Here is a 17633-nt window from a genome sequence, read left to right on the forward strand (position 1 = left end):
TAAACCAGCTAAAACCAACTTCCCAGAACCATAGAGTTTATCAAAAAATCAGTCTAATTAACAAGTGCTTAAAACATTACAATCTATCTAATTAAAGCACTTTCATTTTAGCCAAAAAGTCTAGCTCACAGTGTTTTTAAGGCTTCAAGAGAGCCGAATAAATAGTTAACATGTAGACTTGGAGACAAAGATGATTCCACCTCCACCTTCTCAATATTTTTTGGCATGTTGAAGTCACAACCATAAACCAGATTTGAACGCACACGCAGTAGTTACAGAACACGATGCTAAGTGAGTAAAGTAGTCAGCTTAAGAGGGTTTTATAGATGATGATGCCACTCCGTAGCAAAAGGGACCCAGATTCGGCCAGGTTCTCCCGCATCGAGGTTTCCCTTAAAGACCCTATTTCTAGGTATTTCACTTAGCACAAGATTCGGAAGAGAAAAGCCAGCGTCAAGACACACTCGCTACAGCACTCGCCTGCAAACCTCTCTGTGTATGCAGACGGTAACATGCGATAGGCACATACACAAAAATCATTTCAAAGGAATACTCAGATGCTACATAAGTGACATTCATTTTTAAGGTAAATAATAGGTAAAGACATATTTATGCCCAATGCAAAAAAAAGGATATCAAAAGAAATATCTCAAATAAAACCCCTTTCAATTTGGCAAAAGATAGTAATTCTTTCGCAAGGTCGATATGCGGTCCATATAATTCTTTATGAGTTATTGCCCCTAGCACTAGGGGGACATAAACAACCAGTTACCCATAAGACCAATACATCAAACGAGACTATATCAGTAATCTTATCCACTTGGGAAAATTACGAGAGTAGCCATACACCAATCACAAAGCAGGGAGTTAATGTAATAGAGAAGTTAATTAGTTTGGGTAATTCGTACCCATACCCATTTGGTCCAGGAGTCAAAGTAGGTCTATAAAAGACGGATGTTGTTTTTAAAAAAAACGAGTGTACAGTATCAAACTTGAGTAACTTTCACGGAGTTTACAACCAACATCTTACTCTGTCATAAGGTGTGTCATACACATTATATGTTATGATTTATAATCAAGATCAGGTTTTAGCCATAGCAACTACACATCTTCAGCAATCAAGTGAGTCTACTAGGAGAACCACACTACTCCGTTATGAGCATCATTTATTTCCACAATTAGGAACATCTGTTACCCAGAATAAGTGGTGGACATATGAGGACAGAGTGATGCATGTGACCCTTTGGGGTCGAGAGCACTTTAGGAACAATATCCATCTGGTGATAGTAACTGAAGCCATGGACATAGGGCCACAATATTATTATGTAGAACATTCAATGAAGCTAGATTTTCAGAGTGGTTATACTTGCTAGCTCAGTTTCTTCCACACCATAAGATGTTTTTGTATTGCAGTTATAAAGAACCCCTCAGAGCATACTTTAATAGTACACCACACACCAAGGAGTATGGTGTAGTCTTGGAAAACCGTATCTTACCTTTGGCCGAGCCTCCGAACACATGTTATTACTGTGACAGGTGCTTGTGTGATCATGTAATGGGTGGTTTAATAGAGATGTAGAGGTGAAGAAAAAAAGGAGATTTAAAAAAAAAAACAACCATGCTTTTTTTGTACAATTTAAGCGGTGAAGCATGTGAAAGGACTCATGTAATTTTGTGTGTGTGTGTGTGTGTGTGTGTGTGTGTTTAAGTATGAAAAATCCCTTCATAATTGAACCATACTTAGAAATTGTATTAAATAATATATTAAATAACAATATTTTAAAACAAAATGTCATAAAACTCAATTAACATTTCATATACAGCAATACAACATTCTGTATCTAATGGATAATACAATTTTATAGATCAAAAATTTGATCTTTGATCATTACAAATTGATATCTTAATGTTGTATCTCTGTGTGTCCACCCTTTGGGATGAGCTTCCACTACATCTACATGGAGAAGGATCCAGTTGTTACCTGCATCCATACAAAAACATTCAGTTAGAACTGGCTATGTTTGTGCGTTTTGCAGGTGTCGACACTGGATCAAGTTGTCATCCATGTCACACCTATAGACCTAGTTTACAGCTTTTACCCTTAGGATTGACTATTAAGTTAATATTTCAAGTAAGATAAGCTCTGAATGTATATGCATGTGTACCCCAATACTCACCAAGCTCTCTCAAAAGAACTACTAGTGTTGATTACCATATTTGATGCAAATACCTATGTATTTTTGGGTTATCGATCAATGTAGAGCGCCTGGCAAAAATTGGACGGCACCTCCTTTGTAATTTAAATAATATTTCAAAAAACTCAGTTTATGCCATCTCCCAACGAGATCCTCCATAGGAGGTTTACGGCTTCAAGAAATAAAATATATCCCATGTATAAAAAACTAGCAGTATATCCCATATTACTAGCTGTTAGCAGTGGCTAACACAGGCTACACCAAATATGCACCAAGCGAGAGATATGCTATGGATGTCACAATATTTCCCACTCACTTTGTATAAGTCTTGGGATCACTTGGAGTTCCAAAGTTGTATTTTGTAGTTTGAGGACTCAAGCTTAAACCCATAGTAGAAGGGAAAGTGGTGAAAGCCCTTAAAAGGAAGCCTTTGTGTAAGGAGGCTTCATTCTTGAATATCCACTCTTGAGGATCCACTTTTGAGAGCTCCCTCTCTCTAGAGTGTTCACTCTTTGGCCTAGCCTTGAGCTTAATGTCTATGCTTGAGAGGCTACTGCTAACTATTGTAATTAGTGTAAGATCTTCTTGATTAATCTAATTCTTATTTTTTCATTAGTCTCTTCTTCTCTACATTTCATCTTGTCATGAAGTAGTATTACACTTTCATTATTCTAGATTTGAGAGATGTATGTACTTCTTGCTAGTAACCACTCTTATCTCTCTACGAGCAATTGATTTGTGATATTTAACATCATAAATTAGGGTGATTAAGTTGGGTCTTAATCTTCTAATTTGTGTGTGTGCCCTATTCTTTGCTTGTGTGTATAGATAGGTTTTATGGAGCTCTAGCACCATTCACCTTTTGTGTGTAAACTATTGATGAAGTGCCTTAATTGACGTGTGGTAATAAGTGTGTGCTTATCATTAGTGTGTTTGGAGTTTCTAGTCTATGGCAAGTCGGACTTCGGTGGGCTTGATGTGTGTAGCAGACTAATTGATTAGTGATTAGAGTAGGTCTAGTTAGTCTTGCCATGGCTAATCTCTACTTGCAATGGAGAGGCGATCTCTTGAATCCTCTATTCCATTCATCTTAGACTCGTGCTTCCATGCCCTAGCCGGGTTGCTCGATCCACGGATTTGATAATTTTGTGAGTTGCAATTAGGTTGTGCTACAACGCCTCCCTACATTTGGCACCGTTGTCGGGCATCGATAACCTAAGCTAGTGAGTTTAGGATGTGTAGAATAGAGTGATTTCACTACTAATTTTGTTGGTTTTTGTGTGTGTGTAACTCAATTTTTGGTTTGATTTGATGATGTTGTGCAAGAAATTGATGCTAATGTTGAGCTATGAATACCCCAAACCCCCAATTTCATTAATTTCATGCTAACCCTTACTAACTTCGCTTCTTTCCATGCTAATTTTTACTAATTTCATGCTAATTTTGACTAGCCTTGCTAACCTAACCACTAACATTTGAAGTGTAAAGTATGTTAGATCCCCTTGCAAGAGGTGGAATCAACACTTTTATCAAGTTAATTGTGCTAATCCATGCCTAATTTGATAATTTAAGTGTATGATTTTTGGCCTTAAATGATCAATTTTTGGGCTAATTTGGAAGAGCCACACATGTGTGTGCATGATGGAATCGTCGCGTGGAGCAAGGATGATCTTGGATGCAATCAATTGTAAGTGTATTGACCTACTCCATTCAATTTTTGAGTGGTTCATTTGATTTCAATGTGTTGCTAATTTATCGCTAAAATTAGGTGTGTAATTCAATTAACATACTTTCAATGTCTAATTTGATTGTTTGGGATGAAAGTTATGGTCAATTTTAACTAAAGAATGATGGTTGTGTCAAGATAATGCTTAATTCTCAAGAAAAAATCATGTGTGTGCATAAAAATCATTGTGTGTGTGCATGCACCAAAGAGGGAAAAAAAACTGTCAAATTTTTCAAGTGTGTGTGTACCCAATCTTGAATGTGTGCATACATAAAAATTGATGGAATTAATGATTTATGAATATGCAATCATGTAAATTATGTGTATGCTATGCTAATTCAATCACTGGATAAGCCTAATTGCCAAAAAAATTGGGCAAAAATTGAGTGTGTATGCCCATCCATGACCACTTGATTTTCAACGATTGATGGTCAATTGGGACACCTAAATGGTTTTTGATTATGAAATTTGCAAAGAAAGTGTGTGCAATCATTAGGTGTAAGCCTAAATTCATTACCAATTGAGAAAAATTCGATCAATTGTGCTTAATTTTTTAGTGTGTGCATTGCTTGATTGGGTAAAAATAGTGTAATTTTTTAGAAATTGAGCATGCATGCATTCACTTATGGTTAATTGAGTTTGCAATTTGAGCATTGCAATGGGGAATTAATGTAATTTTTGCATAAAATTTTGGCCTAAATTTGGGTGTGTGTGCCTACTCAATGGCATGTGAAATCTGGTGCTTGAATGAATAATTGGTATTTTTTACCAATTATGATGATTAATTTGGCCTAAAAGATCCGTGTGTATTTGTATGATTGACTTGAGATGATTTGATTGATGCAATTGAAAATGATTTTATGAATTACTGTTGCTATGTATGCCAATGGGGTATGGTAATTTGTGAATGCCATATGAATCAAAAGTGTGCCGCAATGTGATGACAACCAACATAGGTTTGGATGATTGTTATGTGGGATATGAGCAACTTACGGTTGCAATGATTAAAAAATAAAAAATTTGAGTTCAATTGGGCCGAGAATTTATCAATAACTCATTTGGTGTATATGCACTATCCAATTGATCAATTTGAAACCCATCCTTGTGCATGAATTTCTTCTTTAAGAGTGTGCCAAATGATCTTCACTAAGAAATGATGTGAATAAAAATGGGACTAGTGCGCAAGTGATGATTTTAAATTGGTCAAGGTCTTTGTTATGATTGTGTAATGTGTAAAGGACTATGAATGGGAACCAAAGTAAAAGAGTATTTTGGTGATATTGTGTATGATAAGTTGATCTATTTTTTATTGTGTGTGACCTTAAAATTCATGTTACTTGATTGAGCCCGTCACCATACCCATTTGTATGAGCAACATACACACTCTCTTTTTAATTTCCCTCGCATACCTTGATAGTATGCCCATTTCAGTTTTTTGGTAAACCTTGAGTCCAACACATTTCCTCCCATTCTCAAACCACTTACAATCCCCTTACTCCATAGCCGTGAGAACAGTTCTTAAGGGTGAGCAAAACAAAACAAAACAAAAAAAAGAAAACAAATCGGCCAAGCTGCCTCTAAACTCACACACACACTAGTGCGGTTTCATGCCTTCAAAGTCACGCACACACACACACACACACACACACCCAACGGTCCCAGCCTATATCCAACTGCCTAGAGATGGCGCAATAAGTCCCTCTTATTTTCTCTCTGTCGACCACACAAGATGCCGAATATAGCTAGAAAGGTAATCGGCTATATCTGTGTTGACCACCTCCTGCTAGGCCTTGCCTCCTTAGTCTCATGTTTTCTTGCTACCTACCCCATGAGCGGCTGTGTATATAGTTGTCAACTAAGCCAAACTGACGGTTCTGATGCAAACCAACCCCCTGATATGCAGCCCACATTATCTCACATTATCCCAGCACGAGTTGTTGACGCGCTCCCAACACGCGCTGTTGACGCACTGCCTATTCCAGCCGCTATTAACGCACTTCCTACCTATTGCCAGGCCTAGTGTCACAGACACACCTGGACTGGAGCGGCTTGTGAGCTACCTTGCACTAGCTCGCAATGTTCCCTGCCCTGACTCGCAGCCTTGCCGGGTTTCATCCCCATAAATTCATTCTCGCTCTCCCTCGGGCCTCCTCTGTTCACTAATGAGCTTCATTGCTTTGGGTTGTGCATTATGATAGTGCATATTTGATTGATTAAATGGAAAAACTCTTGTTTGTGCTAAGCATTGTTTTATGGTGGAGAGTGAGCCTCCTTGCAATAAACGATGACTAGTGTTTGTGTCTGACATTTGCATTGGATTGGTGCCACCTTGGTTTAAAAAAAGAAAAAAAGAAAAAAAACTCATTGCACTCGAAGAAGAATTCTTTGATATGATATGTGTGCAGGCATGAGAATTGCATTGTTTGATGAGTTGATGCATGCTTGGGATATTTTGTGCTTAAACATTGCTTGATACAATGCTTGAATTAAATGTAAAAAATCATTACATAGCACTAGATTGGATTTTTGGAATGGCCATGTGATAGAATTGAACATGGAAGTATTAGTGCTTGTATTGGATGTTCATATGCTAAAAAGCACTAACAACTGACCTTCATTTTAAAGGGACGTGGCAGGTGTGTACTTCCAAATGATCCAAGAATGGGTTATCATTGCAATATTGCAAAATTTGGCTTATTAGAGCCATTCAAATTGATTGGATTAAAAGTTGTAAATATGCTAGCTCATAGATTTGTCAAAAGTTAAATGTTTTCATTTTGAGTTAGTATTTACCCAAATTTTTGAGCTTTCAAGTACATAATTTGTCTGTCAAGAGCCATTTATTTCATCAAGTTGCAGTCATCTCTAGCTCATAGATTGACTAAAAAATGTAAAATTCCATGTGAGCTAGTTGTTAGCCAACTTTTTGAAAACCTTTAAAATGTAAAATTTGGCTATCAAGAGCCACTTCATTTCTTCAAGTTTCATTATTTTTTAGCTCTTGACTTGTTTTTTCCATACTTCAAGTGAGCTAGAAACTAATCTACTTTGAATCATGCACGAGAGATGGTAAAAATTGCAAAATTTGCTTATGTAGAAGCATTTTATCTCTCATTGTTTTTATGTATGCATAAATTTGCTACTTTAGAGCATCATGTACATAACCAAAGGCACTTTTTTCCCTTTGACAAATTTGGGTATACAAGACCCTAGTTTTAGGTTTTCATTAATGTTTTCTTTGTGTGCTTTTGGATTTCAATAATTGGCTTTTGTAGCTTGTGTTTACATTTAGCTTCAAAAGCTTCTTTTGCAAATTAAAAGATCAAGAGACTTCTCTACACAAAGGGGATGCTTGCTCAAGGATGCTCAAAAGAGCATGAATAGGTGTAATCCTTCCATGATTTTGCTCTTCGTTCATCTCCCCATTCTCTTGCTTGGTTTAAGTGAAATTTTTCTTCTAAGCTATGGTTTTTCCATGTTAGAAAGCTAGGCATTTTAAAGTTTCAACACTTTGCTTTGTGCAAATTAACTCATCAAAAAATTAGGTTTTATGTGTGCTAATCATAGGTAATTGGCCTTGACCTTAGGTTAATATAGGATCATTTCTCATTAGTCCTAGACTCTTAGTGATAGTCTTAATACTCCATTCATTTTTGTCATGACCTAGGGCTATGATGAGGCTTTAGTCCTTTAGTCCAATTTCCATTAGCATCTCATGTTGGAAGCAATAAAAAAGTGCTAAAAAATGAATCATGAAGCAAAGAAGTGTCCAAAAAAGTAGCAAAAATGCTACTAAAGCACATGAAAATAAAAATTATATGTTATGTTGTGTCTTTGTGAGGCCTAGCACCTTATTGGCACTTGGAAGGCAAGGGGAATCACCTTGGCTCGCTTGGTCAAGGCCCTAAATCGATGCCCTGGGTTGATAGGGGTTAGCCGTCGCCTTGGTAGGCTAGTAGGTTTTTGGAACACCTTCTTGAGTGTTCAAGGAGCCGAGAGTCGCACCTAGACTTGCCTTAGGGTGGTATCCTTGTGATTGTGCTTTACTTTTTTCAATGAATGACAAAAACAAAACTTCCATGATCTTCAAAAAGCTTTGACAATGTACTAATAGATTAGGAGCATTATTATAGACAGTAGACATGATAGACTTGAAATATTTATTAAGAATGTTCACATAGTTTTTAGGCTAGTAGGTTTATGAACTTGCATTAGCCTAGGGTCATAATTGATTGCTTGTGTTTCATGCATAAAACTGAAATTTCAAAGTGGTTTAATATTCACAATAGTATAGGTGTCTTTTTTGCTTTATGTTGTCTAGCTTTTGACTATGATTGACCCATGTTTTAGAAGCAAAAAATCACTTTGCATGATTGTTCATTGTGCTTCATGTTTTATTCATTCTTGGTGGCCTTTGATACTCATTACTTGTTTTTATGTTTTGCAGCTCCGAAATATTTCTTCCAGGGACTTGCTTTCTACCATGTCACCGTGTCTTGCTTCACCAGCACATGAGAACATGCGCCAAATTAGGAAAGGGGAATGTTAGCAGCGGCTAACACAGGCTATACCAAATATGCACCAAGCGGGAGATATGCTATGGATGTCACAATATTTCCCACTCACTTTGTATACGTCTTGGGCTCACTTGTAGTTCCAAAATTGTATTTTGTAGTTTGAGGGCTCAAGCTTAAACCCATAGTAGAAGGGAAAGTGGTGAAAGACCTTAAAAGGAAGCCTTTGTGTAAGGAGGCTTCATCTTTGAGTATCCACTCTTGAGGATCCACTTTTGAGAGCTCCCTCTCTCTAGAGTGTTCACTCTTTGGCCTAGCCTTGAGCTTAATGTCTATGCTTGAGAGGCTAGTGCTAACCATTGTAATTAGTGTAAGCTCTTCTTGATTAATCTAATTCTTATTTTCTCATTAGTCTCTTCTTCTCTACATTTTATCTTGTCATGAAGTAGTATTACTCTTTCATTATTCTAGATTTGAGAGATGTATGTACTTCTTGCTAGTAACCACTCTTATCTCTCTATGAGAAATTGATTTGTGATATTTAGCATCATAAATTACGGTGATTAAGTTGGGTCTTAATCTTCTAATTTTTGTGTGTGCCATATTCTTTGCTTGTGTGTGTAGATAGGTTTTATGAAGCTCTAGCACCATTCACCTTGTGTGTGTAAGTTATTGATGAAGTGCCTTAATTGACGTGTGGTAATTAGTGTGTGCTTATCATTAATGTGTTTGGAGTTTCTACTCTATGGCAAGTCGGCCTTCGGTGGGCTTGATGTGTCTAGGAGATTAATTGATTAGTGATTAGAGTAGGTTTAGAGTTAGTCTTTCCATGTCTAATCTCTACTTGCAATGGAGAGGCGATCTCTTGAATCCTCTATTCCATTCATCTTAGGCTCGTGCTTCCATGCCCTAGCCGGGTTGCTTGATCCACGGATTTGATAATTTTGTGGGTTGCGATTAGGTTGTGCTACAACGCCTCCCTACACTAGCTCAAAAATATGGTAACATCCTCAAAACATATGAGAGACTAACATCTTGTTTTTATCTCAAAAAGGATTCCAAAAAACATATCCTCAATTCTTTATATGTTTATACGTAATGATAACCGATCCCAAGAGTAACAAACACCTGTAGTATCATAAACACCCTGTAAGACTATGTCCATTTGCAAAGATAATTACCATCCCTTACCTTGGATAGTAGCTTAAAAATTATGGTATTCTCAAGGTTTTCTTTGATAAGTAAGTCATCAGCTACATTATTCATGAAGTAGAAGCTTGTCAAAACATAATGCAATGAATGAAATATCAATATGTCAAATATACCCAACTTGAGCAGTCTCCTACAATAATTTTCCGTCAATGTCTACTCCCATATTATCCGGACCTATGTCATATTATCTGATAATCTTGCAAGTTCATAATTTATGAAAATTTGGCAGCATCTCGCTTGTATTTTGAATAAAGTTTCAAAAAATCTCCAACAAACTATACCATCTCACTAAGAGACCCTCACAGGAGGATTAAGGACCAAGTTACCTTACCATAATGTTTATACAAGTCCAAGTTACCTTACCATATAAAGCTCCCAAGTTACCTTACCGTAAAAATAAGAATACTTCAATGTTTTGTTCTAAGCAAAAGACTTCAATGTTTTTTTCATTCTTCATTCAGAGCCACCAGACAGTGTATCATAACGATCATAGTATAACAAAGCTGTAAACAACTTCCTAATCAGTATATGCCATCTCTTGCAAGACCCTCCATGGAAGGTTTTAAGGCGTTCCAACCAGATGCTAACGTATATATACCTGTAGATGTTATGAATGTAGATCTTGTTCTTCCAGTCAATTCATTCTAGTATTTAGAAATGCATATATAGGTTTAGGAAATAAACACCAAATGAACTTATAATTTTGAATACATGATAACTAGCACAGCCTGTTCTAAGTAGGTACATTTGCACCTACCTGATGGACATTTTGCTTTGAGAATCAGAGTCGGATATAGTAGACTGCTTTCTTCAAAATCAAGTTGTGATGAGATCACATTCCGTGTGCTTCCATCGGCTTCCATATGCATTTTTGATTTGTTTACTGAGCCGATGTGATTGCTCCAATTTCCTACCTTTGTCCGAGTCACAAAGTGCATGTGCACCTCTGTGTGTGAATGTGTATCTCAAGCCATGAAGGAACAAATTGAGAATTGATATGTATCATGACCTGAGAAAGCGTCGATACTTGAGTGATAAGTTTATCTTGCAAGCAAGTCAATATCATGCCAAGAGACACCTCAGCAAATTTGAGACCATACCGAGAGGCACAACAGCAAAGGTGTGGCATCACCTATGGGTGCGAGATAAGGGAGACAGAAAATGTGTATCAGTGACATCCTATATTCATGGTATTTATGCATGTGTGTGTGTGTGTGTGAGAGAGAGAGAGAGAGCTCAAGTGTGTGTGTGTGTGTGTGTGTGTGTCGAATTTCCTATCATTCCCAGCATGGCATGGAACACACATGAGATGAGTGAGAAGGATGGAACACACACACACACACATATGTGTGTGTGTGTGTGTGTGTGTGTGTGTGTGTGTGTGTGTGTGTGTGTGTGTGTGTGTGTGTGTGTGTGTGTGTGTGTGTGTGTGTGTGTGTGTGTGTGTGTGTGTGTGTGTGTGTGGGCGGGGGGAAGGGAGGGAAAGGTTTTCGAGACCGCTTGCACAGGAACATACCTGAGATTTGATATAGGAAAATTGCTGGGAGATTATTCTCTCACAAAGTTATGTCGATGATTGCATGAGGGGGACTCTAGTGTGTAGGTCGCTCCATGGAGCAGCAAATGCAAGGCGCAGCTGGTATTCTGCGAGGTGAAGCCAGTATGGCTGAAGGACCGTGTGCATCTCAGAGGGGCTATTGAACAAGCTAAAACTTGAAGGGTTTTAGCGCTCGGCACCAAGCAAGGCTAGACTGCAGGGGTTACTAGTTGTTGCCCATGTGTATGCGAAGACGTTCGAGACGAGCAGGGGCTATTTGTTGCTAAAGAGCTTCAGCCATACATGCTACTGAGCACTCTCCTTAAGTTGTACCTTATTGTTGTGTTATCTATGTTCTATGTGCATTTGATAGTGTGTGTGTGTGTGTGTGTGTGTGTGTGTGTGTGTGTGTGTGTGTGTGTGTGTGTGTGTGTGTTAAGTGGTTCCTCTTGCGCAATCTCGTCTTCTGCTCACTCTCACAGCCAGGCTTGGTGAGTGAAACAAAATGCACGCTTGAAAATCAGAGAACACCTTTCCAGGTGTAGTTATGAGGCCAACGAGGCAGCTGAGAGAGGGAGTTATGAGGGCTCATGTTGTGTGGGTTGGTGTATATATGCACAACCTCATAAAGTTTCCCAAGGACATACCATTATGTAAACTAGCCAGTTGTGCCAGCACGATCCTTCATGCGGGTGGTCAGTGGTGGACAGAGTGATGTGATCTGTAGAGTGATTCAACGAGAGTGTTGGCTGCCTAAGGGAGTCGTTTAAAGCAATAAATACCAATATATTACATAAGTATCATTAAATACCACCGCCACTCCTATGAGAATATTACCGCTCAAGGTTTATGCAAAGAATACAACAATGAATTGATCATGTGCCATGATACTGTACGAGGGATAGTGTCAGAGAGAGACAAAGAGAGAGAGAGAGAGAGAGAGAGAGAGAGAGAGAGAGAATTTAAACGTTGTTGGAAGCTATCCCAAGAGACCTCAATTATCTATCTAAGAGACCTAAGTAATGACTCATTACCAATTGCCTCATTGTTTTAAAACATTCTGTAAGCATTTATGAGGCCCAAGAGATAGCAAGAATGAGATTACCAAAGAGGGAACCAGTCGGCCAAGGTTTAGTCCAAGAATTGTCAACTAGATAAGTGTGTGTGTGTGTGTGTGTGTGTGTGTGTGTGTGTGTGTGTGTGTGTGTGTGTGTGTGTGTGTGTGTGTGTGTGGACCTCCCCCATAGAGGAGAGATCCACTTTGTGGAGGATGGTCCACCAAGTGGACCAATCCCCCACCGATTGTAGTACATGCTTCCTTTATAAAAAAAAATGTATATAGCTCATCACTTGTACTATGTTAAAAAGGTTTTAGATGTGCGCATATCCATGAGTAGCGTGTTGAATAGGGTGTAGATGTAACAATACCCAATTGTTGTATGATGAAGGGGTCCTCCGTGAATACCCATCTGTAATGTGTTGAGCAGGGTTTAGAAAATTAGATGTAATAATACCCAATTGTTGTTTGATAAAAGGGGTCCTCTAGGCAGAAGAGTATGGTACTATGAAACCTACATACCTGTCATCTCCTGCTTTTGGTTGATGTGTCACCTCAGTTTTGTGAACTATGTCGTCATCGTGGTTACTATACAATATTCTGATCCTGCAAGATAAAAACCATTTGAAATGTCACACTTGCTCAAGGGTGGATAATGATTACAGTATATGGGTTATATGTAAGCAAGTAGGTACTTGATCAATTTAGGAGCTGAGAGACCCAACCCATCCCTTTGGATTGGGTGGATCAAGCTAGTAATAATATAATTTGTATCAACTTGACCAATTAAGGAGCTAAAGAGCCCCAACCCAATCCCTTGGATTAGGTGAGTGAAGCTATTACTAATAGACATTAAGTGCTTCAATTCCTAGGGAATAAGTATACAAGAGAGCCGCCAATCCAATTCTTAGGGTATGAATACCATATCCTGATAGAAACCGTTTGATTGAAGTCATGATAAATTGGAGTAGCTAAATTATTATTTAATATATTATCTAATTCCAATTGTTAAGTATGGCACTAGTCCGACCAAAGACTAGTAGGGAAAAAGGAGTGTGTGTTTAAGTATGAAAAAATTCCTTCATAATTGAACCATACTTAGACAATTGTATTAAATAACAATATTTTACAACAAAATGTCATAAAACTCAATTAATATTTCATATACAGCAAAACAACATTTTGTATCTAATGAATAATACAGTTATTTAGATCAGAAATTTGATCTCTGATCATTACAAATTGATATCTTAATGTTGTATCTCTATGTGTCCACCCTTTGGGATGAGCTTCCACTAAATCTACATGGAGAAGGATCCAGCTGTTACCTGCATCCATACAAAAATATTCAGTTAGAATTGGCTATGTTTGTGCGTTTTGCAGGTGTCGACACTGGATCCAGTTGTCATCCATGTCACACCTATAGACCTAGTTTACAGCTTACCCTTAGGATTGACTATTAAGTTAAGATTTCAAGTAAGATAACCTCTGAATGTATATGCATGTGTACCCCAATACTCACCAAGCTCTCTCAAAAAAACTACTAGTGTTGATTACCATACTTGATGCAAATACATATGTATTTTTGGGTTATCGATCAATGTAGAGCACCTGGCAAAAATTGGACAGCACCTCCTTTGTAATTTGAGTAATATTTCGAAAAACTCAGTTTATGCCATCTCCCAACGAGATCCTCCACAGGAGGTTTACGGCTTCAAGAACTAAAATATATCCCATGTATAAAAAACTAGCAGTATATCCCATGTTACTAGCTCACAAATATGGTAGCATCCTCAAAACATATGAGAGACTAACATCTTGCTTGTATCTCAAAAAGGATTCCAAAAAACATATCCTCAATTCTTTATATGTTTATATGTAATGATAACCGATCCCAAGAATAACAAACACCTGTAGTATCATAAACAACCCTGTAAGACTATGTCCATTTGCAAAGATAATTACTATCCCTTACCTTGGATAGTAGCTTAAAAATTACGGTATTCTCAAGGTTTTCTGTGATGAGTAAGTCATGAGCTACATTATTCCTAAAGTAGAAGCTTGTCAAAACATAATGCAATGAATGAAATATCAATATGTCAAATATACCTAACTTGGCAGTCTCCTAAAGTAACTTTCCGTCAATGTCTACTCCCATGTTATCTGGACCTATGTCATATTATCTGATAATCTTGCAAGTTCATAATTTATGAAAATTCAGTAGCATCTCCCTTGTATTTTGAATAAGGTTTCAAAAAATCTCCAACAAACTATACCATCTCACCAAGAGACCCTCACAGGAGGATTAAGGTCCAAGTTACCTTACCACAATGCTTATACAAGTCAAAGTTACTTTACCATATAAAGCTCCCAAGTTACCTTACCATACAAAGCAGAATACTTCAATGTTTTGTTCTACGTAGAAGACTTCAATGTTTTTTTCATTCTTCATACAGAGCCACCAGATAGTGTATCATAATGATCATAGTATAAAAAATCTTTAAACGACTTCCTAATCAGTATATGTCATCTCTTGCAATGCCCTCCATGGGAGGTTTTAAGGCGTTCCAACCGGATGCTAACGTATATATACCTACAGATGTTATGAATGTAGATCTTGCTCTTCCAGTCAATTCATTCTAATATTCATAAATGCATATATAGGTTTAGGAAATAAACACCAAATGAACATATAATTTTGAATACATGAGAACTAGCACAGTCTGTTCTATGTAGGTACATGTGCACCAAGTTAAGGTTCAAGTTAAGGTCCAAGTTACCTTATTATGATGCTTATAAAAGTCCAAGTTACCTTGCCATACAAAGTTCCTAAGTTACCTTACCATACAAAGCAAAAGACTTCAATGTTTTATTCTAAGTAGAAGACTTCAATGTTTTTTTCAACTCATCATTGGGTTTCATGTAGGCAAATTTCCTTAGATCTTTGTCTTTAGCTACAATTGTCCATGTAATTCCTGCATACAATCATTAAAAACGGTACCTACTAATTGAGGCAAGATTTCTTCGATCTTGCTAGGAGTCATAATGTCACTACCAACTTGAATAAAAGGGACAACAATTTCTAAGGTTAACTTTACATGTATGGCCAGAAAATCAGGCATCATCTTGTTTGTAAATTGAACACATTTTCAAAAATTCCAGTTTGTGCCATCTCGTAGTGAGATCCTCCACAGGAGGTTTACGGCTTACCATTCATGGCATATACTCACTCGCTCTTAGTGTTTGAAAGAGAGAGTCTTTAAATATTAGTTTTCTCAATGCATTGAAACATTCAAGCTACTTTACAAAATGTTTAAGTAGGCATTCCAAAACATGCTTGTTATGTTTCCAAAACTTCCTCGATAAGCAATTCTTTTTAACAGTCTATTAGTATAGTTTGTACCATCATGAATATGCGCTAATACCATCCCAACCAGCAATACAATCTCCGAATTTATAATATGGCATTTCAACAATCACAAAATGTCCTTAAAAGAGATTGAAAATTCTAACACATAAGTTATAGTTTATTTTATTTGTTAAATCAAGCTTGATGTTTCAAAAATAGATTGAAGAAAACCCAAAAAAATTATTGATATACTCATGTCCAAATTCTAAGCAGGTGCTAGGGCACCTACCTGTGGTATGCATCCTGCCCCATTAAGTTGACTTTGTATTTTGTAACAAAATTAACTCCCTGATCCGAGTTTCCATTGAGGCCTATTGCGGAACAGGGCACCATCAATGAACAGACCCGCATAAACCAATTGCTCTGAAGTGGTTGCCACCTAGGAGTGTGTGTGTGTGTGTGTGTGTGTGTGTGTGTGTGTGTGTGTGTGTGTGTGAGAGAGAGAGAGAGAGAGAGAGAGAGAGAGAGAGAAAGGGAGAGAGAGATAGATACAGTGTATGCATGCGCATAGAGCCAATACACAGATAAAGATAGCAATCAAAGAAGCTTCGTAGCAAAACATTGATGAGCATAGGATTACCTCACACAACTAATCCTCGACAGGGATCCGCGAGCAAAAAGAGAAGAGAAAGGAGCGCATCCCGTCCCTTAGATGGGCTGCCAAGTATGATCGTCTTTCAGCACAACCAGCATGTCGTCCATTGAGCCATAGAGACAGAAGAGTTTCCGAAGCCCAATACTGCTGATAAAGCCAGTAAATCAGAGAGATCCAATCTCGCAAGGTAGAGAGCCCTTCCCTTGTGTGTGTGTGTATGTGTGTGTGTGTGTGTGTGTGATAGATAGATAGATAGTTCTATTATCCTCCTGGGAGGTCAAATATGACCTATGGGACCAAATGAACATGTCACGTGGTGTGAGTGGAGTTCATAAGTGACTCTCGATGCTCAAAAATGGCTGAAATGAGTGTCGCAATAGAGAGTCCACATCGTGGTTGGGAGAGGAAGGTATGTAGGGAGAGATCATGGCTGAATATATGGGGAAAAAAGGACCTAATGTGGTCAAAAGCTGAGCACTCAAGTAGTGTGTGGTACTCACTCTCTCGCACTTGACGAGGGCATAAGGTGCAAAGTCGATGACACTCCTCGCCAGTGCCCCAACGTCCTGTCTCGCAGCGTAGAGAATGGGAGCTAAGACGAATGGAGGCAATGGTGCGGATCGCACTCAACGGGATGGGCTCAAGCATGTAGGAATGGGTTCGGTTACCTCGTTCCGAGAAGAAGAGAGATTTGTAGTTTGGGGCAACGTGTGTGGTGTAATGGCTGAAGCGAGAACCTCCGGATTTCTCCCAAGCCGTGATACATTGGCGTTGTAAGAAGGCCTCATTAACTTGGGAGTCGATCGACGCATCCTTGACCAAGTGACATGCATCCCATCTTCCAAACCATTTCTTGATATCAAGCATCCACCCCGAACTTAGTATTTTGCTCTTGCATGTCTTTTGAACCATTTGACTTGCTTCATATGCGATTCTAGGAAGTCGATGCAAAGGGCTACGTTGTGTCTTACGCATGTACTCCACAACCCTTTGCATGCCCAAGACCTCAATGGGAAGCAATCCGGACTCAAGAAGTAAGAGCATGTAGGGTGTTTGTGTCTTGACTTGGAGAAAGTTGGTGAGAAAACGCTTTTGGACATTCTCAAACTCTTTCCAAGTAGACTTCCCAATGCTTCCACCCCACACCTCCACTCCATAAAGAAGCACCGGTGTCACCAATGTGTCAAAGAGATACTTTTTGAGAGACCAACACTTGATCTCTCCTGCATTGCACATGTTCTCAAATGCATAATAGGCCCTCTTTCCGGCTTCCAAGCGACGCATTGCACAATCCTTCCATTTATGATTGGATGGAACCTCAAGGCCAAGGTACTTGAAGTGATCTACCACTTCAAGTTTCTCATTGTTATATACAATGCATGGATTTT

General features: G+C 38.2%; 1 pseudogene; it reads left to right on the plus strand.

Annotated features, from left to right (window-relative positions):
- LOC147419951 (DEAD-box ATP-dependent RNA helicase 20-like) overlaps positions 1–17633 on the plus strand; it is a 237328-nt pseudogene that overhangs the window by 175641 nt on the left and 44054 nt on the right.

This window comes from Adiantum capillus-veneris, chromosome 29, assembly GCF_014529385.1.
Source record: "Adiantum capillus-veneris isolate H3 chromosome 29, ASM1452938v2, whole genome shotgun sequence".
NCBI classification, from domain to species: Eukaryota; Viridiplantae; Streptophyta; class Polypodiopsida; order Polypodiales; family Pteridaceae; genus Adiantum; species Adiantum capillus-veneris.